Genomic DNA, 27,973 nt, shown 5'->3' on the forward strand with positions numbered 1-27,973 from the left:
ATATTTCAACAAGTCAATTGAAATTTTCTTGCAAGATTAGGGACAGTGGATGCCTAGAAAGATTTTTTTTTAAATTAGTTTTAGGTTTCAGAGAGTAGATTCCTGAAAAAAATGTGTTTGTTTTATGAAAAATGTGAGTGTGTTACTGCTAAAAAGTTGATTTAAATTTTGTTTTTGAATAAGGGTGATTGCAATATTTCAACAAGTCAATTGAAATTTTCTTGCACAATTAGGGACAGTGGATGCCTATAAAGATGTTTTTTTAAAATTAGTTTTAGGTTTCAGAGAGTAGATTCCTGAAAAAAATGTGTTTTTTTATGAAAAATGTAAGTGTGTTACTGCTAAAAAGTTGATTTAAATTTCGTTTTTGGATAAGGGTGATTGCAATATTTCAACAAGTTAATTGAAATTTTCTTGCAAGATTAGGGAGAGTGGATGCCTAGAAAGATGTTTTTTACAAATTCGTTATAGGTTCCAGAGAGTGAATTCCTGAAAAATAAAAATATTTGTTTCATGACAAATGTGAGTGTGTTACTGCAAAAAAGTTGATTTAAATTTAGTTTCAGGATAAGCGTGAATGCATCATTTCAACAAGTTAATTGAAATTTTCTTGCACGATTAGGGAGAGTGGATGCATAGGAAGATTTTTTTTTATATTTGTTTTAGGTTCCAGAGAGTTGATTCCTGAAAAAAATGTGTTTGTTTTAGGAAAAATGTGAGTGTGTTACTGCTAAAAAGTTTATTTAAATTTAGCTTCAGGAGAGGCGTGATTGCATTATTTCAACTAGTTAATTGAAATTTTCTTGCACGATTAGGGAGAGTGGATACATAGAAAGATGTTTTTTGTATTTGTTTTAGGTTCCAGAGAGTTGATTCCTGAAATAAATGTGTTTGTTTAATGAAAAATTTGAGTGTGTTACTGCTAAAAAGTTGATTTAAATTTCGGTTTTGGATAAGGGTGATTGCAATATTTCAACAAGTCAATTGAAATTTTCTTGCACGATTAGGGACAGTGGATGCCTAGAAAGATGTTTTTTTAAATTAGTTTTAGGTTTCAGAGAGTAGATTCCTGAAAAAAATGTGTTTGTTTTATGAAAAATGTGAGTGTGTTACTGCTAAAAAGTTGATTTAAATTTCGTTTTTGGATAAGGGTGATTGCAATATTTCAACAAGTCAATTGAAATTTTCTTGCACGATTAGGGACAATGGATGCCTAGAAAGATGTTTTTTTTTTAATTAGTTTTAGGTTTCAGAGAGTAGATTCCTGAAAAAAAATGTGTTTGTTTTATGAAAAATGTGAGTGTGTTACTGCTAAAAAGTTGATTTAAATTTCGTTTTTGAATAAGGGTGATTGCAATATTTCAACAAGTCAATTGAAATTTTCTTGCACGATTAGGGACAGTGGATGCCTAGAAAGATGTTTTTTTAAAATTAGTTTTAGGTTTCAGAGAGTAGATTCCTGAAAAAAAATGTGTTTGTTTTATGAAAAATGTAAGTGTGTTACTGCTAAAAAGTTGATTTAAATATCGTTTTTGGATAAGGGTGATTGCAATATTTCAAAAAGTTAATTGAAATTTTCTTGCAAGATTAGGGAGAGGGGATGCCTAGAAATATGTTTTTCACTAATTCGTTATAGGTTCCAGAGAGTGGATTCCTGAAAAAAAAACTTATTTGTTTCATGAAAAATGTGAGTGTGTTACTGCAAAAAAGTTGATTTAAATTTAGTTTCAGGATAGGTGTGAATGCATCATTTCAACAAGTTAATTGAAATTTTCTTGCAAGATTAGGGACAGTGGATGCCTAGAAAGATGTTTTTTTTAAATTAGTTTTAGGTTTCAGAGAGTAGATTCCTGAAAAAAAAGTGTTTGTTTTATGAAAACTGTGAGTGTGTTACTGCAAAAAAAGTTGATTTAAATATCGTTTTTTGGTAAGGGTGATTGCAATATTTCAATAAGTTAATTGAAATTTTCTTGGAAGATTAGGGAGAGTGGATGCCTAAAAAGATGTTTTTTTTAAAATTAGTTTTAGGTTTCAGAGAGTAGATTCCTGAAAAAATGTGTTTGTTTTATGAAAAATGTGAGTGTGTTACTGCTAAAAAGTTGATTTAAATTTCGTTTTTGAATAAGAGTGATTGCAATATTTCAACAAGTCAATTGAAATTTTCTTGCACGATTAGGGACAGTGGATGCCTAGAAAGATGTTTTTTTAAAATTAGTTTTAGGTTTCAGAGAGTAGATTCCTGAAAAAAATGTGTTTGTTTTATGAAAAATGTGAGTGTGTTACTGCTAAAAAGTTTATTTAAATTTAGCTTCAGGATAGGCGTGATTGCATTATTTCAACTAGTTAATGGAAATTTTCTTTGACGATTAGGGAGAGTGGATACATAGAAAGATGTTTTTTTATATTTGTTTTAGGTTTCAGAGAGTTGATTCCTGAAAAAAATGTGTTTGTTTCATGAAAAATGTGAGTGTGTTACTGCTAAAAAGTTGATTTAAATTTCGGTTTTGGATAAGGGTGATTGCAATATTTCAACAAGTCAATTGAAATTTTCTTGCACGATTAGGGACAGTGGATGCCTAGAAAGATGTTTTTTTTAAATTAGTTTTAGGTTTCAGAGAGTAGATTCCTGAAAAAAATGTGTTTGTTTTATGAAAAATGTGAGTGTGTTACTGCTTAAAAGTTGATTTAAATTTTGTTTTTGAATAAGGGTGATTGCAATATTTCAACAAGTCAATTGAATTTTTTTTGCACAATTAGGGACAATGGATGCCTAGAAAGATGTTTTTTTAAAATTAGTTTTAGGTTTCAGCGAGAAGATTCCTGAAAAAAATGTGTTTGTTTTATGAAAAATGTGAGTGTGTTACTGCAAAAAAGTTTATTTAAATTTAGCTTCAGGATAGGCATGATTGCATTATTTCAACTAGTTAATTGAAATTTTCTTGCACGATTAGGGAGAGTGGATGCATAGAAAGATGTTTTTTTTATATTTGTTTTAGGTTCCAGAGAGTTGATTCCTGAAAAAATGTGTTTGTTTTATGAAAAATGTGAGTGTGTTACTGCTAAAAAGTTGATTTAAATTTCGTTTTTGGATAAGGGTGATTGCAATATTTCAACAAGTCAATTGAAATTTTCTTGCACGATTAGGGACAGTGGATGCCTAGAAAGATGTTTTTTTAAAATTAGTTTTAGGTTTCAGAGAGTAGATTCCTGAAAAAAATGTGTTTGTTTTATGAAAAATGTGAGTGTGTTACTGCAAAAAAGTTGATTTAAATATCGTTTTTGGATAAGGGTGATTGCAATATTTCAACAAGTTAATTGAAATTTTCTTGCAAGATTAGGGAGAGTGGATGCCTAGAAAGATGTTTTTTACAAATTCGTTATAGGTTCCAGAGAGTGGATTCCTGAAAAATAAAAATATTTGTTTCATGAAAAATGTGAGTGTGTTACTGCAAAAAAGTTGATTTAAATTTAGTTTCAGGATAAGCGTGAATGCATCATTTCAACAAGTTAATTGAAATTTTCTTGCACGATTAGGGAGAGTGGATGCATAGAAAGATTTTTTTTTATATTTGTTTTAGGTTCCAGAGAGTTGATTCCTGAAAAAAATGTGTTTGTTTTAGGAAAAATGTGAGTGTGTTACTGCTAAAAAGTTTATTTAAATTTAGCTTCAGGAGAGGCGTGATTGCATTATTTCAACTAGTTAATTGAAATTTTCTTGCACGATTAGGGAGAGTGGATACATAGAAAGATGTTTTTTGTATTTGTTTTAGGTTCCAGAGAGTTGATTCCTGAAATAAATGTGTTTGTTTCATGAAAAATTTGAGTGTGTTACTGCTAAAAAGTTGATTTAAATTTCGGTTTTGGATAAGGGTGATTGCAATATTTCAACAAGTCAATTGAAATTTTCTTGCACGATTAGGGACAGTGGATGCCTAGAAAGATGTTTTTTTAAATTAGTTTTAGGTTTCAGAGAGTAGATTCCTGAAAAAAATGTGTTTGTTTTATGAAAAATGTGAGTGTGTTACTGCTAAAAAGTTGATTTAAATTTCGTTTTTGGATAAGGGTGATTGCAATATTTCAACAAGTCAATTGAAATTTTCTTGCACGATTAGGGACAATGGATGCCTAGAAAGATGTTTTTTTTTTAATTAGTTTTAGGTTTCAGAGAGTAGATTCCTGAAAAAAAATGTGTTTGTTTCATGAAAAATGTGAGTGTGTTACTGCTAAAAAGTTGATTTAAATTTCGTTTTTGAATAAGGGTGATTGCAATATTTCAACAAGTCAATTGAAATTTTCTTGCACGATTAGGGACAGTGGATGCCTAGAAAGATGTTTTTTTAAAATTAGTTTTAGGTTTCAGAGAGTAGATTCCTGAAAAAAAATGTGTTTGTTTTATGAAAAATGTAAGTGTGTTACTGCCTAAAAGTTGATTTAAATATCGTTTTTGGATAAGGGTGATTGCAATATTTCAACAAGTTAATTGAAATTTTCTTGCAAGATTAGGGAGAGGGGATGCCTAGAAATATGTTTTTCACTAATTCGTTATAGGTTCCAGAGAGTGGATTCCTGAAAAAAAAACTTATTTGTTTCATGAAAAATGTGAGTGTGTTACTGCAAAAAAGTTGATTTAAATTTAGTTTCAGGATAGGTGTGAATGCATCATTTCAACAAGTTAATTGAAATTTTCTTGCAAGATTAGGGACAGTGGATGCCTAGAAAGATGTTTTTTTAAAATTAGTTTTAGGTTTCAGAGAGTAGATTCCTGAAAAAAAAGTGTTTGTTTTATGAAAACTGTGAGTGTGTTACTGCTAAAAAGTTGATTTAAATTTCGTTTTTGAATAAGAGTGATTGCAATATTTCAACAAGTCAATTGAAATTTTCTTGCACGATTAGGGACAGTGGATGCCTAGAAAGATGTTTTTTTAAAATTAGTTTTAGGTTTCAGAGAGTAGATTCCTGAAAAAATGTGTTTGTTTTATGAAAAAAGTGAGTGTGTTACTGCTAAAAAGTTTATTTAAATTTAGCTTCAGGATAGGCGTGATTGCATTATTTCAACTAGTTAATTGAAATTTTCTTTGACGATTAGGGAGAGTGGATACATAGAAAGATGTTTTTTTATATTTGTTTTAGGTTTCAGAGAGTTGATTCCTGAAAAAAATGTGTTTGTTTCATGAAAAATGTGAGTGTGTTACTGCTAAAAAGTTGATTTAAATTTCGGTTTTGGATAAGGGTGATTGCAATATTTCAACAAGTCAATTGAAATTTTCTTGCACGATTAGGGACAGTGGATGTAAATTTTCTTGCAAGATTAGGGACAGTGGATGCCTAAAAAGATGTTTTTTTTTAAATTAGTTTTAGATTCCAGAGAGTAGATTCCTGAAAAAAATGTGTTTGTTTTATGAAAAATGTGAGTGTGTTACTGCAAAAAAGTTGATTTAAATTTCGTTTTTGGATAAGGGTGATTGCAATATTTCAACAAGTCAATTTAAATTTTCTTGCATGATTAGGGACAGTGGATGCCTAGAAAGATGTTTTTTAAAAATTAGTTTTAGGTTTCAGAGAGTAGATTCCTGAAAACAATGTGTTTGTTTTATGAAAAATGTGAGTGTGTTACTGCTAAAAAGTTGATTTAAATTTTGTTTTTGAATAAGGGTGATTGCAATATTTCAACAAGTCAATTGAAATGTTCTTGCACGATTAGGGACAGTTGATGCCTAGAAAGATGTTTTTTTAAAATTAGTTTTAGGTTTCAGAGAGTAGATTCCTGAAAAAAATGTGTTTGTTTTATGAAAAATGTGAGTGTGTTACTGCTAAAAAGTTGATTTAAATTTCGTTTTTGGATAAGGGTGATTGCAATATTTCAACAAGTCAATTGAAATTTTCTTGCACGATTAGGGACAGTGGATGCCTAGAAAGATGTTTTTTTAAAATCAGTTTTAGGTTTCAGAGAGTAGATTCCTGAAAAAAATGTGTTTGTTTTATGAAAAATGTGAGTGTGTTACTGCAAAAAAGTTGATTTAAATATCGTTTTTGGATAAGGGTGATTGCAATATTTCAACAAGTTAATTGAAATTTTCTTGCAAGATTAGGGAGAGGGGATGCCTAGAAATATGTTTTTCACTAATTCGTTATAGGTTCCAGAGAGTGGATTCCTGAAAAAAAAACTTATTTGTTTCATGAAAAATGTGAGTGTGTTACTGCAAAAAAGTTGATTTAAATTTAGTTTCAGGATAGGTGTGAATGCATCATTTCAACAAGTTAATTGAAATTTTCTTGCAAGATTAGGGACAGTGGATGCCTAGAAAGATGTTTTTTTAAAATTAGTTTTAGGTTTCAGAGAGTAGATTCCTGAAAAAAAAGTGTTTGTTTTATGAAAACTGTGAGTGTGTTACTGCTAAAAAGTTGATTTAAATTTCGTTTTTGAATAAGAGTGATTGCAATATTTCAACAAGTCAATTGAAATTTTCTTGCACGATTAGGGACAGTGGATGCCTAGAAAGATGTTTTTTTAAAATTAGTTTTAGGTTTCAGAGAGTAGATTCCTGAAAAAAATGTGTTTGTTTTATGAAAAAAGTGAGTGTGTTACTGCTAAAAAGTTTATTTAAATTTAGCTTCAGGATAGGCGTGATTGCATTATTTCAACTAGTTAATTGAAATTTTCTTTGACGATTAGGGAGAGTGGATACATAGAAAGATGTTTTTTTATATTTGTTTTAGGTTTCAGAGAGTTGATTCCTGAAAAAAATGTGTTTGTTTCATGAAAAATGTGAGTGTGTTACTGCTAAAAAGTTGATTTAAATTTCGGTTTTGGATAAGGGTGATTGCAATATTTCAACAAGTCAATTGAAATTTTCTTGCACGATTAGGGACAGTGGATGTAAATTTTCTTGCAAGATTAGGGACAGTGGATGCCTAAAAAGATGTTTTTTTTTAAATTAGTTTTAGATTCCAGAGAGTAGATTCCTGAAAAAAATGTGTTTGTTTTATGAAAAATGTGAGTGTGTTACTGCAAAAAAGTTGATTTAAATTTCGTTTTTGGATAAGGGTGATTGCAATATTTCAACAAGTCAATTTAAATTTTCTTGCATGATTAGGGACAGTGGATGCCTAGAAAGATGTTTTTTAAAAATTAGTTTTAGGTTTCAGAGAGTAGATTCCTGAAAACAATGTGTTTGTTTTATGAAAAATGTGAGTGTGTTACTGCTAAAAAGTTGATTTAAATTTTGTTTTTGAATAAGGGTGATTGCAATATTTCAACAAGTCAATTGAAATGTTCTTGCACGATTAGGGACAGTTGATGCCTAGAAAGATGTTTTTTTAAAATTAGTTTTAGGTTTCAGAGAGTAGATTCCTGAAAAAAATGTGTTTGTTTTATGAAAAATGTGAGTGTGTTACTGCTAAAAAGTTGATTTAAATTTCGTTTTTGGATAAGGGTGATTGCAATATTTCAACAAGTCAATTGAAATTTTCTTGCACGATTAGGGACAGTGGATGCCTAGAAAGATGTTTTTTTAAAATCAGTTTTAGGTTTCAGAGAGTAGATTCCTGAAAAAAATGTGTTTGTTTTATGAAAAATGTGAGTGTGTTACTGCAAAAAAGTTGATTTAAATATCGTTTTTGGATAAGGGTGATTGCAATATTTCAACAAGTTAATTGAAATTTTCTTGCAAGATTAGGCAGAGTGGATGCCTAGAAAGATGTTTTTTACAAATTCGTTATAGGTTCCAGAGAGTGGATTCCTGAAAAAAAAATTATTTGTTTCATGAAAAATGTGAGTGTGTTACTGCAAAAAAGTTGATTTAAATTTAGTTTCAGGATAAGCGTGAATGCATCATTTCAACAAGTTAATTGAAATTTTCTTGCACGATTAGGGAGAGGGGATGCATAGAAAGATCTTTTTTTTCATATTTGTTTTAGGTTCCAGAGAGTTGATTCCTGAATAAAATTTGTTTGTTTTATGAAAAATGTGAGTGTGTTACTGCAAAAAAGTTGATTTAAATATCGTTTTTGGATAAGGGTGATTGCAATATTTCAATAAGTTAATTGAAATTTTCTTGGAAGATTAGGGAGAGTGGATGCCTAGAAAGATGTTTTTTTTAATTAGTTTTAGGTTTCAGAGAGTAGATTCCTGAAAAAAATGTGTTTGTTTTATGAAAAATGGGAGTGTGTTACTGCTAAAAAGTTGATATAAATTTCGTTTTTGAATAAGGGTGATTGCAATATTTCAACAAGTCAATTGAAATTTTCTTGCACGATTAGGGACAGTGGATGCCTAGAAAGATGTTTTTTTAAATTAGTTTTAGGTTTCAGAGAGTAGATTCCTGAAAAAAATGTGTTTGTTTTATGAAAAATGTGAGTGTGTTACTGCTAAAAAGTTGATTTAAATTTCGTTTTTGGATAAGGGTGATTGCAATATTTCAACAAGTCAATTGAAATTTTCTTGCACGATTAGGGACAGTGGATGCCTAGAAAGATGTTTTTTTAAAATTAGTTTTAGGTTCCAGAGAGTAGATTCCTGAAAAAAATGTGTTTGTTTTATGAAAAATGTGAGTATGTTACTGCTAAAAAGTTGATTTAAATTTCGTTTTTGGATAAGGGTGATTGCAATATTTCAACAAGTCAATTGAAATTTTCTTGCACGATTAGGGACAGTGGATGCCTAGAAAGATGTTTTTTTTTAATTAGTTTTAGGTTCCAGAGAGTGGATTCCTGAAAAAATTATTGTTTGTTTTATGAAAAATGAGAGTGTGTTACTGCAAAAAGTTTGATTTTAATTTAGTTTCAGGATAGGCGTGAATGCATCATTTCAACAAGTCAATTGAAATTTTCTTGCACGATTAGGGACAGTGGATGCCTAGAAAGATGTTTTTTTAAAATTAGTTTTAGGTTTCAGAGAATAGATTCCTGAAAAAACATGTGTTTGTTTTATGAAAAATGTGAGTGTGTTACTGCAAAAAAGTTGATTTAAATATCGTTTTTGGATAAGGGTGATTGCAATATTTCAACAAGTTAATTGAAATTTTCTTGCAAGATTAGGGAGAGTGGATGCCTAGAAAGATGTTTTTACAAATTCGTTATAGGTTCCAGAGAGTGGATTCCTGAAAAAAAAAGTATTTGTTTCATGAAAAATGTGAGTGTGTTACTGCAAAAAAGTTGATTCAAATTTAGTTTCAGGATAGGTGTGAATGCATCATTTCAACAAGTTAATTGAAATTTTCTTGCACGATTAGGGAGAGTGGATGCATAGAAAGATGTTTTTTTATATTTGTTTTAGGTTTCAGAGAGTAGATTCCTGAAAAAAATGTGTTTGTTTTATGAAAAATGTGAGTGTGTTACTGCTAAAAAGTTTATTTAAATTTAGCTTCAGGATAGGCGTGATTGCATTATTTAAACTAGTTAATTGAAATTTTCTTGCACGATTAGGGAGAGTGGATACATAGAAAGATGTTTTTTTTATATTTGTTTTAGGTTCCAGAGAGTAGATTCCTGAAAAAAATGTGTTTGTTTTATGAAAAATGTGAGTGTGTTACTGCAAAAAAGTTGATTTAAATTTCGTTTTTGGATAAGGGTGATTGCAATATTTCAACAAGTCAATTTAAATTTTCTTGCATGATTAGGGACAGTGGATGCCTAGAAAGATGTTTTTTAAAAATTAGTTTTAGGTTTCAGAGAGTAGATTCCTGAAAACAATGTGTTTGTTTTATGAAAAATGTGAGTGTGTTACTGCTAAAAAGTTGATTTAAATTTTGTTTTTGAATAAGGGTGATTGCAATATTTCAACAAGTCAATTGAAATGTTCTTGCACGATTAGGGACAGTTGATGCCTAGAAAGATGTTTTTTTAAAATTAGTTTTAGGTTTCAGAGAGTAGATTCCTGAAAAAAATGTGTTTGTTTTATGAAAAATGTGAGTGTGTTACTGCTAAAAAGTTGATTTAAATTTCGTTTTTGGATAAGGGTGATTGCAATATTTCAACAAGTCAATTGAAATTTTCTTGCACGATTAGGGACAGTGGATGCCTAGAAAGATGTTTTTTTAAAATTAGTTTTAGGTTTCAGAGAGTAGATTCCTGAAAAAAATGTGTTTGTTTTATGAAAAATGTGAGTGTGTTACTGCAAAAAAGTTGATTTAAATATCGTTTTTGGATAAGGGTGATTGCAATATTTCAACAAGTTAATTGAAATTTTCTTGCAAGATTAGGGAGAGTGGATGCCTAGAAAGATGTTTTTTACAAATTCGTTATAGGTTCCAGAGAGTGGATTCCTGAAAAAAAAATTATTTGTTTCATGAAAAATGTGAGTGTGTTACTGCAAAAAAGTTGATTTAAATTTAGTTTCAGGATAAGCGTGAATGCATCATTTCAACAAGTTAATTGAAATTTTCTTGCACGATTAGGGAGAGTGGATGCATAGAAAGATCTTTTTTTTATATTTGTTTTAGGTTCCAGAGAGTTGATTCCTGAATAAAGTGTGTTTGTTTTATGAAAAATGTGAGTGTGTTACTGCAAAAAAGTTGATTTAAATATCGTTTTTGGATAAGGGTGATTGCAATATTTCAATAAGTTAATTGAAATTTTCTTGGAAGATTAGGGAGAGTGGATGCCTAGAAAGATGTTTTTTTTTAATTAGTTTTAGGTTTCAGAGAGTAGATTCCTGAAAAAAATGTGTTTGTTTTATGAAAAATGTGAGTGTGTTACTGCTAAAAAGTTGATTTAAATTTTGTTTTTGAATAAGGGTGATTGCAATATTTCAACAAGTCAATTGAAATGTTCTTGCACGATTAGGGACAGTTGATGCCTAGAAAGATGTTTTTTTTAAATTAGTTTTAGGTTTCAGAGAGTAGATTCCTGAAAAAAATGTGTTTGTTTTATGAAAAATGTAAGTGTGTTACTGCTAAAAAGTTGATTTAAATTTTGTTTTTGGATAAGGGTGATTGCAATATTTCAACAAGTCAATTGAAATTTTCTTGCACAATTATGGACAGTGGATGCATAGAAAGATGTTTTTTTAAAATTAGTTTTAGGTTTCAGAGAGTAGATTCCTGAAAAAAATGTGTTTGTTTTATGAAAAATGTGAGTGTGTTACTGCTAAAAATTTGATTTAAATTTTGTTTTTGAATGAGGATGATTGCAATATTTCAACAAGTCAATTGAAATTTTCTTGCACGATTAGGGACAGTGGATGCCTAGAAAGATGTTTTTTTAAAATTAGTTTTAGGTTTCAGAGAGTAGATTCCTGAAAAAAATGTGTTTGTTTTATGAAAAATGTAAGTGTGTTACTGCTAAAAAGTTGATTTAAATTTCGTTTTTGGATAAGGGTGATTGCAATATTTCAACAAGTCAATTGAAATTTTCTTGCACGATTAGGGACAGTGGATGCCTAGAAAGATGTTTTTTTTAAATTAGTTTAGGTTTCAGAGAGTAGATTCCTGAAAAAAATGTGTTTGTTTCATGAAAAATGTGAGTGTGTTACTGCTAAAAAGTTTATTTAAATTTAGCTTCAGGATAGGCGTGATTGCATTATTTAAACTAGTTAATTGAAATTTTCTTGCACGATTAGGGAGAGTGGATACATAGAAAGATGTTTTTTTTATATTTGTTTTAGGTTCCAGAGAGTAGATTCCTGAAAAAAATGTGTTTGTTTTATGAAAAATGTGAGTGTGTTACTGCAAAAAAGTTGATTTAAATTTCGTTTTTGGATAAGGGTGATTGCAATATTTCAACAAGTCAATTTAAATTTTCTTGCATGATTAGGGACAGTGGATGCCTAGAAAGATGTTTTTTAAAAATTAGTTTTAGGTTTCAGAGAGTAGATTCCTGAAAACAATGTGTTTGTTTTATGAAAAATGTGAGTGTGTTACTGCAAAAAAGTTGATTTAAATATCGTTTTTGGATAAGGGTGATTGCAATATTTCAACAAGTTAATTGAAATTTTCTTGCAAGATTAGGCAGAGTGGATGCCTAGAAAGATGTTTTTTACAAATTCGTTATAGGTTCCAGAGAGTGGATTCCTGAAAAAAAAATTATTTGTTTCATGAAAAATGTGAGTGTGTTACTGCAAAAAAGTTGATTTAAATTTAGTTTCAGGATAAGCGTGAATGCATCATTTCAACAAGTTAATTGAAATTTTCTTGCACGATTAGGGAGAGTGGATGCATAGAAAGATCTTTTTTTTCATATTTGTTTTAGGTTCCAGAGAGTTGATTCCTGAATAAAATTTGTTTGTTTTATGAAAAATGTGAGTGTGTTACTGCTAAAAAGTTGATTTAAATTTCGTTTTTGAATAAGGGTGATTGCAATATTTCAACAAGTCAATTGAAATTTTCTTGCACGATTAGGGACAGTGGATGCCTAGAAAGATGTTTTTTTAAATTAGTTTTAGGTTTCAGAGAGTAGATTCCTGAAAAAAATTTGTTTGTTTTATGAAAAATGTGAGTGTGTTACTGCTAAAAAGTTGATTTAAATTTCGTTTTTGGATAAGGGTGATTGCAATATTTCAACAAGTCAATTGAAATTTTCTTGCACGATTAGGGACAGTGGATGCCTAGAAAGATGTTTTTTTAAAATTAGTTTTAGGTTCCAGAGAGTAGATTCCTGAAAAAAATGTGTTTGTTTTATGAAAAATGTGAGTATGTTACTGCTAAAAAGTTGATTTAAATTTCGTTTTTGGATAAGGGTGATTGCAATATTTCAACAAGTCAATTGAAATTTTCTTGCACGATTAGGGACAGTGGATGCCTAGAAAGATGTTTTTTTAAAATTAGTTTTAGGTTTCAGAGAATAGATTCCTGAAAAAACATGTGTTTGTTTTATGAAAAATGTGAGTGTGTTACTGCAAAAAAGTTGATTTAAATATCGTTTTTGGATAAGGGTGATTGCAATATTTCAACAAGTTAATTGAAATTTTCTTGCAAGATTAGGGAGAGTGGATGCCTAGAAAGATGTTTTTACAAATTCGTTATAGGTTCCAGAGAGTGGATTCCTGAAAAAAAAAGTATTTGTTTCATGAAAAATGTGAGTGTGTTACTGCAAAAAAGTTGATTCAAATTTAGTTTCAGGATAGGTGTGAATGCATCATTTCAACAAGTTAATTGAAATTTTCTTGCACGATTAGGGAGAGTGGATGCATAGAAAGATGTTTTTTTATATTTGTTTTAGGTTTCAGAGAGTAGATTCCTGAAAAAAATGTGTTTGTTTTATGAAAAATGTGAGTGTGTTACTGCTAAAAAGTTTATTTAAATTTAGCTTCAGGATAGGCGTGATTGCATTATTTAAACTAGTTAATTGAAATTTTCTTGCACGATTAGGGAGAGTGGATACATAGAAAGATGTTTTTTTTATATTTGTTTTAGGTTCCAGAGAGTAGATTCCTGAAAAAAATGTGTTTGTTTTATGAAAAATGTGAGTGTGTTACTGCAAAAAAGTTGATTTAAATTTCGTTTTTGGATAAGGGTGATTGCAATATTTCAACAAGTCAATTTAAATTTTCTTGCATGATTAGGGACAGTGGATGCCTAGAAAGATGTTTTTTAAAAATTAGTTTTAGGTTTCAGAGAGTAGATTCCTGAAAACAATGTGTTTGTTTTATGAAAAATGTGAGTGTGTTACTGCTAAAAAGTTGATTTAAATTTTGTTTTTGAATAAGGGTGATTGCAATATTTCAACAAGTCAATTGAAATGTTCTTGCACGATTAGGGACAGTTGATGCCTAGAAAGATGTTTTTTTAAAATTAGTTTTAGGTTTCAGAGAGTAGATTCCTGAAAAAAATGTGTTTGTTTTATGAAAAATGTGAGTGTGTTACTGCTAAAAAGTTGATTTAAATTTCGTTTTTGGATAAGGGTGATTGCAATATTTCAACAAGTCAATTGAAATTTTCTTGCACGATTAGGGACAGTGGATGCCTAGAAAGATGTTTTTTTAAAATTAGTTTTAGGTTTCAGAGAGTAGATTCCTGAAAAAAATGTGTTTGTTTTATGAAAAATGTGAGTGTGTTACTGCAAAAAAGTTGATTTAAATATCGTTTTTGGATAAGGGTGATTGCAATATTTCAACAAGTTAATTGAAATTTTCTTGCAAGATTAGGGAGAGTGGATGCCTAGAAAGATGTTTTTTACAAATTCGTTATAGGTTCCAGAGAGTGGATTCCTGAAAAAAAAATTATTTGTTTCATGAAAAATGTGAGTGTGTTACTGCAAAAAAGTTGATTTAGATTTAGTTTCAGGATAAGCGTGAATGCATCATTTCAACAAGTTAATTGAAATTTTCTTGCACGATTAGGGAGAGTGGATGCATAGAAAGATCTTTTTTTTATATTTGTTTTAGGTTCCAGAGAGTTGATTCCTGAATAAAATGTGTTTGTTTTATGAAAAATGTGAGTGTGTTACTGCAAAAAAGTTGATTTAAATATCGTTTTTGGATAAGGGTGATTGCAATATTTCAATAAGTTAATTGAAATTTTCTTGGAAGATTAGGGAGAGTGGATGCCTAGAAAGATGTTTTTTTTTAATTAGTTTTAGGTTTCAGAGAGTAGATTCCTGAAAAAAATGTGTTTGTTTTATGAAAAATGTGAGTGTGTTACTGCTAAAAAGTTGATTTAAATTTTGTTTTTGAATAAGGGTGATTGCAATATTTCAACAAGTCAATTGAAATGTTCTTGCACGATTAGGGACAGTTGATGCCTAGAAAGATGTTTTTTTTAAATTAGTTTTAGGTTTCAGAGAGTAGATTCCTGAAAAAAATGTGTTTGTTTTATGAAAAATGTAAGTGTGTTACTGCTAAAAAGTTGATTTAAATTTTGTTTTTGGATAAGGGTGATTGCAATATTTCAACAAGTCAATTGAAATTTTCTTGCACAATTATGGACAGTGGATGCATAGAAAGATGTTTTTTTAAAATTAGTTTTAGGTTTCAGAGAGTAGATTCCTGAAAAAAATGTGTTTGTTTTATGAAAAATGTGAGTGTGTTACTGCTAAAAATTTGATTTAAATTTTGTTTTTGAATGAGGATGATTGCAATATTTCAACAAGTCAATTGAAATTTTCTTGCACGATTAGGGACAGTGGATGCCTAGAAAGATGTTTTTTTAAAATTAGTTTTAGGTTTCAGAGAGTAGATTCCTGAAAAAAATGTGTTTGTTTTATGAAAAATGTAAGTGTGTTACTGCTAAAAAGTTGATTTAAATTTCGTTTTTGGATAAGGGTGATTGCAATATTTCAACAAGTCAATTGAAATTTTCTTGCACGATTAGGGACAGTGGATGCCTAGAAAGATGTTTTTTTTAAATTAGTTTAGGTTTCAGAGAGTAGATTCCTGAAAAAAATGTGTTTGTTTCATGAAAAATGTGAGTGTGTTACTGCTAAAAAGTTTATTTAAATTTAGCTTCAGGATAGGCATGATTGCATTATTTAAACTAGTTAATTGAAATTTTCTTGCACGATTAGGGAGAGTGGATACATAGAAAGATGTTTTTTTTATATTTGTTTTAGGTTCCAGAGAGTAGATTCCTGAAAAAAATGTGTTTGTTTTATGAAAAATGTGAGTGTGTTACTGCAAAAAAGTTGATTTAAATTTCGTTTTTGGATAAGGGTGATTGCAATATTTCAACAAGTCAATTTAAATTTTCTTGCATGATTAGGGACAGTGGATGCCTAGAAATATGTTTTTTAAAAATTAGTTTTAGGTTTCAGAGAGTAGATTCCTGAAAACAATGTGTTTGTTTTATGAAAAATGTGAGTGTGTTACTGCTAAAAAGTTGATTTAAATTTTGTTTTTGAATAAGGGTGATTGCAATATTTCAACAAGTCAATTGAAATGTTCTTGCACGATTAGGGACAGTTGATGCCTAGAAAGATGTTTTTTTTAAATTAGTTTTAGGTTTCAGAGAGTAGATTCCTGAAAAAAATGTGTTTGTTTTATGAAAAATGTGAGTGTGTTACTGCTAAAAAGTTGATTTAAATTTCGTTTTTGGATAAGGGTGATTGCAATATTTCAACAAGTCAATTGACATTTTCTTGCACGATTAGGGACAGTGGATGCCTAGAAAGATGTTTTTTTAAAATTAGTTTTAGGTTTCAGAGAGTAGATTCCTGAAAAAAATGTGTTTGTTTTATGAAAAATGTAAGTGTGTTACTGCTAAAAAGTTGATTTAAATTTCGTTTTTGGATAAGGGTGATTGCAATATTTCAACAAGTCAATTGAAATTTTCTTGCACGATTAGGGACAGTGGATGCCTAGAAAGATGTTTTTTTTAAATTAGTTTAGGTTTCAGAGAGTAGATTCCTGAAAAAAATGTGTTTGTTTTATGAAAAATGTGAGTGTGTTACTGCTAAAAATTTTATTTAAATTTAGCTTCAGGATAGGCGTGATTGCATTATTTAAACTAGTTAATTGACATTTTCTTGCACGATTAGGGAGAGTGGATACATAGAAAGATGTTTTTTTTATATTTGTTTTAGGTTCCAGAGAGTAGATTCCTGAAAAAAATGTGTTTGTTTTATGAAAAATGTGAGTGTGTTACTGCAAAAAAGTTGATTTAAATTTCGTTTTTGGATAAGGGTGATTGCAATATTTCAACAAGTCAATTTAAATTTTCTTGCATGATTAGGGACAGTGGATGCCTAGAAAGATGTTTTTTAAAAATTAGTTTTAAGTTTCAGAGAGTAGATTCCTGAAAACAATGTGTTTGTTTTATGAAAAATGTGAGTGTGTTACTGCTAAAAAGTTGATTTAAATTTTGTTTTTGAATAAGGGTGATTGCAATATTTCAACAAGTCAATTGAAATGTTCTTGCACGATTAGGGACAGTTGATGCCTAGAAAGATGTTTTTTTTAAATTAGTTTTAGGTTTCAGAGAGTAGATTCCTGAAAAAAATGTGTTTGTTTTATGAAAAATGTGAGTGTGTTACTGCTAAAAAGTTGATTTAAATTTCGTTTTTGGATAAGGGTGATTGCAATATTTCAACAAGTCAATTGAAATTTTCTTGCACGATTAGGGACAGTGGATGCCTAGAAAGATGTTTTTTTAAAATTAGTTTTAGGTTTCAGAGAGTAGATTCCTGAAAAAAATGTGTTTGTTTTATGAAAAATGTGAGTGTGTTACTGCAAAAAAGTTGATTTAAATATCGTTTTTGGATAAGGGTGATTGCAATATTTCAACAAGTTAATTGAAATTTTCTTGCAAGATTAGGGAGAGTGGATGCCTAGAAAGATGTTTTTTACAAATTCGTTATAGGTTCCAGAGAGTGGATTCCTGAAAAAAAAATTATTTGTTTCATGAAAAATGTGAGTGTGTTACTGCAAAAAAGTTGATTTAAATTTAGTTTCAGGATAAGCGTGAATGCATCATTTCAACAAGTTAATTGAAATTTTCTTGCACGATTAGGGAGAGTGGATGCATAGAAAGATCTTTTTTTTATATTTGTTTTAGGTTCCAGAGAGTTGATTCCTGAATAAAATTTGCTTGTTTTATGAAAAATGTGAGTGTGTTACTGCAAAAAAGTTGATTTAAATATCGTTTTTGGATAAGGGTGATTGCAATATTTCAATAAGTTAATTGAAATTTTCTTGGAAGATTAGGGAGAGTGGATGCCTACAAAGATGTTTTTTTTAATTAGTTTTAGGTTTCAGAGAGTAGATTCCTGAAAAAAATGTGTTTGTTTTATGAAAAATGTGAGTGTGTTACTGCTAAAAAGTTGATTTAAATTTTGTTTTTGAATAAGGGTGATTGCAATATTTCAACAAGTCAATTGAAATGTTCTTGCACGATTAGGGACAGTTGATGCCTAGAAAGATGTTTTTTTAAAATTAGTTTTAGGTTTCAGAGAGTAGATTCCTGAAAAAAATGTGTTTGTTTTATGAAAAATGTAAGTGTGTTACTGCTAAAAAGTTGATTTAAATTTCGTTTTTTGATAAGGGTGATTGCAATATTTCAACAAGTCAATTGAAATTTTCTTGCACGATTAGGGAGAGTGGATACATAGAAAGATGTTTTTTTTATATTTGTTTTAGGTTCCAGAGAGTTGATTCCTGAAAAAAATGTGTTTGTTTCATGAAAAATGTGAGTAAGTTACTGCTAAAAAGCTGGTTTAAATTTCGTTTTTGGATAAGGGTGATTGCAATATTTCAACAAGTCAATTGAAATTTTCTTGCAAGATTAGGGACAGTGGATGCCTAGAAAGATGTTTTTTTAAAAATAGTTTTAGGTTCCAGAGAGTAGATTCCTGAAAAAAATGTGTTTGTTTTATGAAAAATGTGAGTGTGTTACTGCAAAAAAGGTGATTTAAATTTCGTTTTTGGATAAGGGTGATTGCAATATTTCAACAAGTCAATTTAAATTTTCTTGCATGATTAGGGACAGTGGATGCCTAGAAAGATGTTTTTAAAAAATTAGTTTTAGGTTTCAGAGTGTAGATTCCTGAAAAAAATGTGTTTGTTTTATGAAAAATGTGAGTGTGTTACTGCTAAAAAGTTGATTTAAATTTAGTTTTTGAATAAGGGTGATTGCAATATTTCAACAAGTCAATTGAAATGTTCTTGCACGATTAGGGACAGTTGATGCCTAGAAAGATGTTTTTTTTTTAATTAGTTTTAGGTTTCAGAGAGTAGATTCCTGAAAAAAATGTGTTTGTTTTATGAAAAATGTGAGTGTGTTACTGCTAAAAAGTTGATTTAAATTTTGTTTTTGAATAAGGGTGATTGCAATATTTCAACAAGTCAATTGAAATGTTCTTGCACGATTAGGGACAGTTGATGCCTAGAAAGATGTTTTTTTTAAATTAGTTTTAGGTTTCAGAGAGTAGATTCCTGAAAAAAATGTGTTTGTTTTATGAAAAATGTAAGTGTGTTACTGCTAAAAAGTTGATTTAAATTTTGTTTTTGGATAAGGGTGATTGCAATATTTCAACAAGTCAATTGAAATTTTCTTGCACAATTATGGACAGTGGATGCATAGAAAGATGTTTTTTTAAAATTAGTTTTAGGTTTCAGAGAGTAGATTCCTGAAAAAAATGTGTTTGTTTTATGAAAAATGTGAGTGTGTTACTGCTAAAAATTTGATTTAAATTTTGTTTTTGAATGAGGATGATTGCAATATTTCAACAAGTCAATTGAAATTTTCTTGCACGATTAGGGACAGTGGATGCCTAGAAAGATGTTTTTTTAAAATTAGTTTTAGGTTTCAGAGAGTAGATTCCTGAAAAAAATGTGTTTGTTTTATGAAAAATGTAAGTGTGTTACTGCTAAAAAGTTGATTTAAATTTCGTTTTTGGATAAGGGTGATTGCAATATTTCAACAAGTCAATTGAAATTTTCTTGCACGATTAGGGACAGTGGATGCCTAGAAAGATGTTTTTTTTAAATTAGTTTAGGTTTCAGAGAGTAGATTCCTGAAAAAAATGTGTTTGTTTCATGAAAAATGTGAGTGTGTTACTGCTAAAAAGTTTATTTAAATTTAGCTTCAGGATAGGCGTGATTGCATTATTTAAACTAGTTAATTGAAATTTTCTTGCACGATTAGGGAGAGTGGATACATAGAAAGATGTTTTTTTTATATTTGTTTTAGGTTCCAGAGAGTAGATTCCTGAAAAAAATGTGTTTGTTTTATGAAAAATGTGAGTGTGTTACTGCAAAAAAGTTGATTTAAATTTCGTTTTTGGATAAGGGTGATTGCAATATTTCAACAAGTCAATTTAAATTTTCTTGCATGATTAGGGACAGTGGATGCCTAGAAATATGTTTTTTAAAAATTAGTTTTAGGTTTCAGAGAGTAGATTCCTGAAAACAATGTGTTTGTTTTATGAAAAATGTGAGTGTGTTACTGCTAAAAAGTTGATTTAAATTTTGTTTTTGAATAAGGGTGATTGCAATATTTCAACAAGTCAATTGAAATGTTCTTGCACGATTAGGGACAGTTGATGCCTAGAAAGATGTTTTTTTTAAATTAGTTTTAGGTTTCAGAGAGTAGATTCCTGAAAAAAATGTGTTTGTTTTATGAAAAATGTGAGTGTGTTACTGCTAAAAAGTTGATTTAAATTTCGTTTTTGGATAAGGGTGATTGCAATATTTCAACAAGTCAATTGACATTTTCTTGCACGATTAGGGACAGTGGATGCCTAGAAAGATGTTTTTTTAAAATTAGTTTTAGGTTTCAGAGAGTAGATTCCTGAAAAAAATGTGTTTGTTTTATGAAAAATGTAAGTGTGTTACTGCTAAAAAGTTGATTTAAATTTCGTTTTTGGATAAGGGTGATTGCAATATTTCAACAAGTCAATTGAAATTTTCTTGCACGATTAGGGACAGTGGATGCCTAGAAAGATGTTTTTTTTAAATTAGTTTAGGTTTCAGAGAGTAGATTCCTGAAAAAAATGTGTTTGTTTTATGAAAAATGTGAGTGTGTTACTGCTAAAAATTTTATTTAAATTTAGCTTCAGGATAGGCGTGATTGCATTATTTAAACTAGTTAATTGACATTTTCTTGCACGATTAGGGAGAGTGGATACATAGAAAGATGTTTTTTTTATATTTGTTTTAGGTTCCAGAGAGTAGATTCCTGAAAAAAATGTGTTTGTTTTATGAAAAATGTGAGTGTGTTACTGCAAAAAAGTTGATTTAAATTTCGTTTTTGGATAAGGGTGATTGCAATATTTCAACAAGTCAATTTAAATTTTCTTGCATGATTAGGGACAGTGGATGCCTAGAAAGATGTTTTTTAAAAATTAGTTTTAAGTTTCAGAGAGTAGATTCCTGAAAACAATGTGTTTGTTTTATGAAAAATGTGAGTGTGTTACTGCTAAAAAGTTGATTTAAATTTTGTTTTTGAATAAGGGTGATTGCAATATTTCAACAAGTCAATTGAAATGTTCTTGCACGATTAGGGACAGTTGATGCCTAGAAAGATGTTTTTTTTTAAATTAGTTTTAGGTTTCAGAGAGTAGATTCCTGAAAAAAATGTGTTTGTTTTATGAAAAATGTGAGTGTGTTACTGCTAAAAAGTTGATTTAAATTTCGTTTTTGGATAAGGGTGATTGCAATATTTCAACAAGTCAATTGAAATTTTCTTGCACGATTAGGGACAGTTGATGCCTAGAAAGATGTTTTTTTTAAATTAGTTTTAGGTTTCAGAGAGTAGATTCCTGAAAAAAATGTGTTTGTTTTATGAAAAATGTAAGTGTGTTACTGCAAAAAAGTTGATTTAAATATCGTTTTTGGATAAGGGTGATTGCAATATTTCAACAAGTCAATTGAAATTTTCTTGCACAATTATGGACAGTGGATGCATAGAAAGATGTTTTTTTAAAATTAGTTTTAGGTTTCAGAGAGTAGATTCCTGAAAAAAATGTGTTTGTTTTATGAAAAATGTGAGTGTGTTACTGCTAAAAATTTGATTTAAATTTTGTTTTTGAATGAGGATGATTGCAATATTTCAACAAGTCAATTGAAATTTTCTTGCACGATTAGGGACAGTGGATGCCTAGAAAGATGTTTTTTTAAAATTAGTTTTAGGTTTCAGAGAGTAGATTCCTGAAAAAAATGTGTTTGTTTTATGAAAAATGTAAGTGTGTTACTGCTAAAAAGTTGATTTAAATTTCGTTTTTGGATAAGGGTGATTGCAATATTTCAACAAGTTAATTGAAATTTTCTTGCACGATTAGGGACAGTGGATGCCTAGAAAGATGTTTTTTTTAAATTAGTTTAGGTTTCAGAGAGTAGATTCCTGAAAAAAATGTGTTTGTTTTATGAAAAATGTGAGTGTGTTACTGCTAAAAAGTTGATTTAAATTTTGTTTTTGAATAAGGGTGATTGCAATATTTCAACAAGTCAATTGAAATGTTCTTGCACGATTAGGGACAGTTGATGCCTAGAAAGATGTTTTTTTAAAATTAGTTTTAGGTTTCAGAGAGTAGATTCCTGAAAAAAATGTGTTTGTTTTATGAAAAATGTAAGTGTGTTACTGCTAAAAAGTTGATTTAAATTTCGTTTTTTGATAAGGGTGATTGCAATATTTCAACAAGTCAATTGAAATTTTCTTGCACGATTAGGGAGAGTGGATACATAGAAAGATGTTTTTTTTATATTTGTTTTAGGTTCCAGAGAGTTGATTCCTGAAAAAAATGTGTTTGTTTCATGAAAAATGTGAGTAAGTTACTGCTAAAAAGCTGGTTTAAATTTCGTTTTTGGATAAGGGTGATTGCAATATTTCAACAAGTCAATTGAAATTTTCTTGCAAGATTAGGGACAGTGGATGCCTAGAAAGATGTTTTTTTAAAAATAGTTTTAGGTTCCAGAGAGTAGATTCCTGAAAAAAATGTGTTTGTTTTATGAAAAATGTGAGTGTGTTACTGCAAAAAAGGTGATTTAAATTTCGTTTTTGGATAAGGGTGATTGCAATATTTCAACAAGTCAATTTAAATTTTCTTGCATGATTAGGGACAGTGGATGCCTAGAAAGATGTTTTTTAAAAATTAGTTTTAGGTTTCAGAGTGTAGATTCCTGAAAAAAATGTGTTTGTTTTATGAAAAATGTGAGTGTGTTACTGCTAAAAAGTTGATTTAAATTTAGTTTTTGAATAAGGGTGATTGCAATATTTCAACAAGTCAATTGAAATGTTCTTGCACGATTAGGGACAGTTGATGCCTAGAAAGATGTTTTTTTTAAATTAGTTTTAGGTTTCAGAGAGTAGATTCCTGAAAAAAATGTGTTTGTTTTATGAAAAATGTGAGTGTGTTACTGCTAAAAAGTTGATTTAAATTTCGTTTTTGGATAAGGGTGATTGCAATATTTCAACAAGTCAATTGAAATTTTCTTGCAAGATTAGGGAGAGTGGATGCCTAGAAAGATGTTTTAACAAATTCGTTATAGGTTCCAGAGAGTGGATTCCTGAAAAAAAAAATTATTTGTTTCATGAAAAATGTGAGTGTGTTACTGCAAAAAAATTGATTTAAATTTAGTTTCAGGATAAGCGTGAATGCATCATTTCAACAAGTTTATTGAAATTTTCTTGCATGATTAGGGTGAGTGGATGCATAGAAAGATTTTTTTTTATATTTGTTTTAGGTTCCAGAGAGTTGATTCCTGAAAAAAATGTGTTTGTTTTATGAAAAATGTGAGTGTGTTACTGCTAAAAAGTTTATTTAAATTTAGCTTCAGGATAGGCGTGATTGCATTATTTCAACTAGTTAATTGAAATTTTCTTGCAAGATTAGGGACAGTGGATGCCTAGAAAGATGTTTTTTTTTAATTAGTTTTAGGTTCTAGAGAGTAGATTCCTGAAAAAAATGCGTTTGTTTTATGAAAAATGTGAGTGTGTTACTGCTAAAAAGTTGATTTAAATTTTGTTTTTGAATAAGGGTGATTGCAATATTTCAACAAGTCAATTGAAATGTTCTTGCACGATTAGGGACAGTTGATGCCTAGAAAGATGTTTTTTTTAAATTAGTTTTAGGTTTCAGAGAGTAGATTCCTGAAAAAAATGTGTTTGTTTTATGAAAAATGTAAGTGTGTTACTGCTAAAAAGTTGATTTAAATTTCGTTTTTTGATAAGGGTGATTGCAATATTTCAACAAGTCAATTGAAATTTTCTTGCACGATTAGGGAGAGTGGATACATAGAAAGATGTTTTTTTTATATTTGTTTTAGGTTCCAGAGAGTTGATTCCTGAAAAAAATGTGTTTGTTTCATGAAAAATGTGAGTAAGTTACTGCTAAAAAGCTGATTTAAATTTCGTTTTTGGATAAGGGTGATTGCAATATTTCAACAAGTCAATTGAAATTTTCTTGCAAGATTAGGGACAGTGGATGCCTAGAAAGATGTTTTTTTAAAAATAGTTTTAGGTTCCAGAGAGTAGATTCCTGAAAAAAATGTGTTTGTTTTATGAAAAATGTGAGTGTGTTACTGCAAAAAAGGTGATTTAAATTTCGTTTTTGGATAAGGGTGATTGCAATATTTCAACAAGTCAATTTTAATTTTCTTGCATGATTAGGGACAGTGGATGCCTAGAAAGATGTTTTTTAAAAATTAGTTTTAGGTTTCAGAGTGTAGATTCCTGAAAAAAATGTGTTTGTTTTATGAAAAATGTGAGTGTGTTACTGCTAAAAAGTTGATTTAAATTTAGTTTTTGAATAAGGGTGATTGCAATATTTCAACAAGTCAATTGAAATGTTCTTGCACGATTAGGGACAGTTGATGCCTAGAAAGATGTTTGTTTTAAATTAGTTTTAGGTTTCAGAGAGTAGATTCCTGAAAAAAATGTGTTTGTTTTATGAAAAATGTGAGTGTGTTACTGCTAAAAAGTTGATTTAAATTTCGTTTTTGGATAAGCGTGAATGCATCATTTCAACAAGTTTATTGAAATTTTCTTGCATGATTAGGGTGAGTGGATGCATAGAAAGATGTTTTTACAAATTTGTTTTAGGTTCCAGAGAGTTGATTCCTGAAAAAAATGTGTTTGTTTTATGAAAAATGTGAGTGTGTTACTGCTAAAAAGTTTATTTAAATTTAGCTTCAGGATAGGCGTGATTGCATTATTTCAACTAGTTAATTGAAATTTTCTTGCAAGATTAGGGACAGTGGATGCCTAGAAAGATTTTTTTTTAAATTAGTTTTAGGTTCTAGAGAGTAGATTCCTGAAAAAAATGCGTTTGTTTTATGAAAAATGTGAGTGTGTTACTGCAAAAAAGTTGATTTAAATATCGTTTTTGGATAAGGGATTATTGCAATATTTCAATAAGTTAATTGAAATTTTCTTGCACGATTAGGGACAGTGGATGCCTAGAAAGATTTTTTTTTTAAATTAGTTTTAGGTTTCAGAGAGTAGATTCCTGAAAAAAATGTGTTTGTTTTATGAAAAATATAAGTGTGTTACTGCTAAAAAGTTGATTTAAATTTCGTTTTTGGATAAGGGTGATTGCAATATTTCAACAAGTCAATTGAAATTTTCTTGCACGATTATGGACAGTGGATGCATAGAAAGATGTTTTTTTAAAATTAGTTTTAGGTTTCAGAGAGTAGATTCCTGAAAAAAAATTGTTTGTTTTATGAAAAATGTCAGTGTGTTACTGCTAAAAATTTGATTTAAATTTTGTTTTTGAATAAGGGTGATTGCAATATTTCAACAAGTCAATTGAAATTTTCTTGCACGATTCGGGACAGTGGATGCCTAGAAAGATGTTTTTTTAAAATTAGTTTTAGGTTTCAGAGAGTAGATTCCTGAAAAAAATGTGTTTGTTTTATGAAAAATATAAGTGTGTTACTGCTAAAAAGTTGATTTAAATTTCGTTTTTGGATAAGGGTGATTGCAATATTTCAACAAGTCAATTGAAATTTTCTTGCACGATTAGGGACAGTGGATACATAGAAAGATGTTTTTTTTATATTTGTTTTAGGTTCCAGAGAGTTGATTCCTGAAAAAAATGTGTTTGTTTCATGAAAAATGTGAGTAAGTTACTGCTAAAAAGCTGATTTAAATTTCGTTTTTGGATAAGGGTGATTGCAATATTTCAACAAGTCAATTGAAATTTTCTTGCAAGATTAGGGACAGTGGATGCCTAGAAAGATGTTTTTTTTAAATTAGTTTTAGGTTCCAGAGAGTAGATTCCTGAAAAAAATGTGTTTGTTTTATGAAAAATGTGAGTGTGTTACTGCAAAAAAATTGAAATGTTCTTGCACGATTAGGGACAGTTGATGCCTAGAAAGATCTTTTTTTTAAATTAGTTTTAGGTTTCAGAGAATAGATTCCTGAAAAAAATGTGTTTGTTTTATGAAAAATGTGAGTGTGTTCCTGCTAAAAAGTTGATTTAAATTTCGTTTTTGGATAAGGGTGATTGCAATATTTCAACAAGTCAATTGAAATTTTCTTGCACGATTAGGGACAGTGGATGCCTAGAAAGATGTTTTTTTTAAATTTTGTTTTAGGTTTCAGAGAGTAGATTCCTGAAAAAAATGTGTTTGTTTTATGAAAAATGTGATTGTGTTACTGCAAAAAAGTTGATTTAAATATCGTTTTTGGATAAGGGTGATTGCAATATTTCAACAAGTTAATTGAAATTTTCTTGCAAGATTAGGGAGAGTGGATGCCTAGAAAGATGTTTTTTACAAATTCGTTATAGGTTCCAGAGAGTGGATTCCTGAAAAAAAAATTATTTGTTTCATGAAAAATGTGAGTGTGTTACTGCAAAAAAGTTGATTTAAATTTAGTTTCAGGATAAGGGTGATTGCAATATTTCAACAAGTCAATTGAAATTTTCTTGCACGATTAGGGACAGTGGATGCCTAGAAAGATGTTTTTTTTAAATTTTGTTTTAGGTTTCAGAGAGTAGATTCCTGAAAAAAATGTGTTTGTTTTATGAAAAATGTGATTGTGTTACTGCAAAAAAGTTGATTTAAATATCGTTTTTGGATAAGGGTGATTGCAATATTTCAACAAGTTAATTGAAATTTTCTTGCACGATTAGGGAGAGTGGATGCATAGAAAGATCTTTTTTTTATATTTGTTTTAGGTTCCAGAGAGTTGATTCCTGAATAAAATGTGTTTGTTTTATGAAAAATGTGAGTGTGTTACTGCAAAAAAGTTGATTTAAATATCGTTTTTGGATAAGGGTGATTGCAATATTTCAATAAGTTAATTGAAATTTTCTTGGAAGATTAGGGAGAGTGGATGCCTAGAAAGATGTTTTTTTTTAATTAGTTTTAGGTTTCAGAGAGTAGATTCCTGAAAAAAATGTGTTTGTTTTATGAAAAATGTGAGTGTGTTACTGCTAAAAAGTTGATTTAAATTTTGTTTTTGAATAAGGGTGATTGCAATATTTCAACAAGTCAATTGAAATGTTCTTGCACGATTAGGGACAGTTGATACCTAGAAAGATGTTTTTTTTAAATTAGTTTTAGGTTTCAGAGAGTAGATTCCTGAAAAAAATGTGTTTGTTTTATGAAAAATGTGAGTGTGTTACTGCTAAAAATTTGATTTAAATTTTGTTTTTGAATGAGGATGATTGCAATATTTCAACAAGTCAATTGAAATTTTCTTGCACGATTAGGGACAGTGGATGCCTAGAAAGATGTTTTTTTAAAATTAGTTTAGGTTTCAGAGAGTAGATTCCTGAAAAAAATGTGTTTGTTTCATGAAAAATGTGAGTGTGTTACTGCTAAAAAGTTTATTTAAATTTAGCTTCAGGATAGGCGTGATTGCATTATTTAAACTAGTTAATTGAAATTTTCTTGCACGATTAGGGAGAGTGGATACATAGAAAGATGTTTTTTTTATATTTGTTTTAGGTTCCAGAGAGTAGATTCTTGAAAAAAATGTGTTTGTTTTATGAAAAATGTGAGTGTGTTACTGCAAAAAAGTTGATTTAAATTTCGTTTTTGGATAAGGGTGATTGCAATATTTCAACAAGTCAATTTAAATTTTCTTGCATGATTAGGGACAGTGGATGCCTAGAAAGATGTTTTTTAAAAATTAGTTTTAGGTTTCAGAGAGTAGATTCCTGAAAACAATGTGTTTGTTTTATGAAAAATGTGAGTGTGTTACTGCTAAAAAGTTGATTTAAATTTTGTTTTTGAATAAGGGTGATTGCAATATTTCAACAAGTCAATTGAAATGTTCTTGCACGATTAGGGACAGTTGATGCCTAGAAAGATCTTTTTTTTAAATTAGTTTTAGGTTTCAGAGAGTAGATTCCTGAAAAAAATGTGTTTGTTTTATGAAAAATGTGAGTGTGTTACTGCTAAAAAGTTGATTTAAATTTCGTTTTTGGATAAGGGTGATTGCAATATTTCAACAAGTCAATTGACATTTTCTTGCACGATTAGGGACAGTGGATGCCTAGAAAGATGTTTTTTTAAAATTAGTTTTAGGTTTCAGAGAGTAGATTCCTGAAAAAAATGTGTTTGTTTTATGAAAAATGTAAGTGTGTTACTGCTAAAAAGTTGATTTAAATTTCGTTTTTGGATAAGGGTGATTGCAATATTTCAACAAGTCAATTG

The sequence above is a fragment of the Lissotriton vulgaris genome, chromosome 2_2 (assembly GCF_964263255.1).
Source record: "Lissotriton vulgaris chromosome 2_2, aLisVul1.2, whole genome shotgun sequence".
Taxonomy (NCBI): Eukaryota; Metazoa; Chordata; class Amphibia; order Caudata; family Salamandridae; genus Lissotriton; species Lissotriton vulgaris.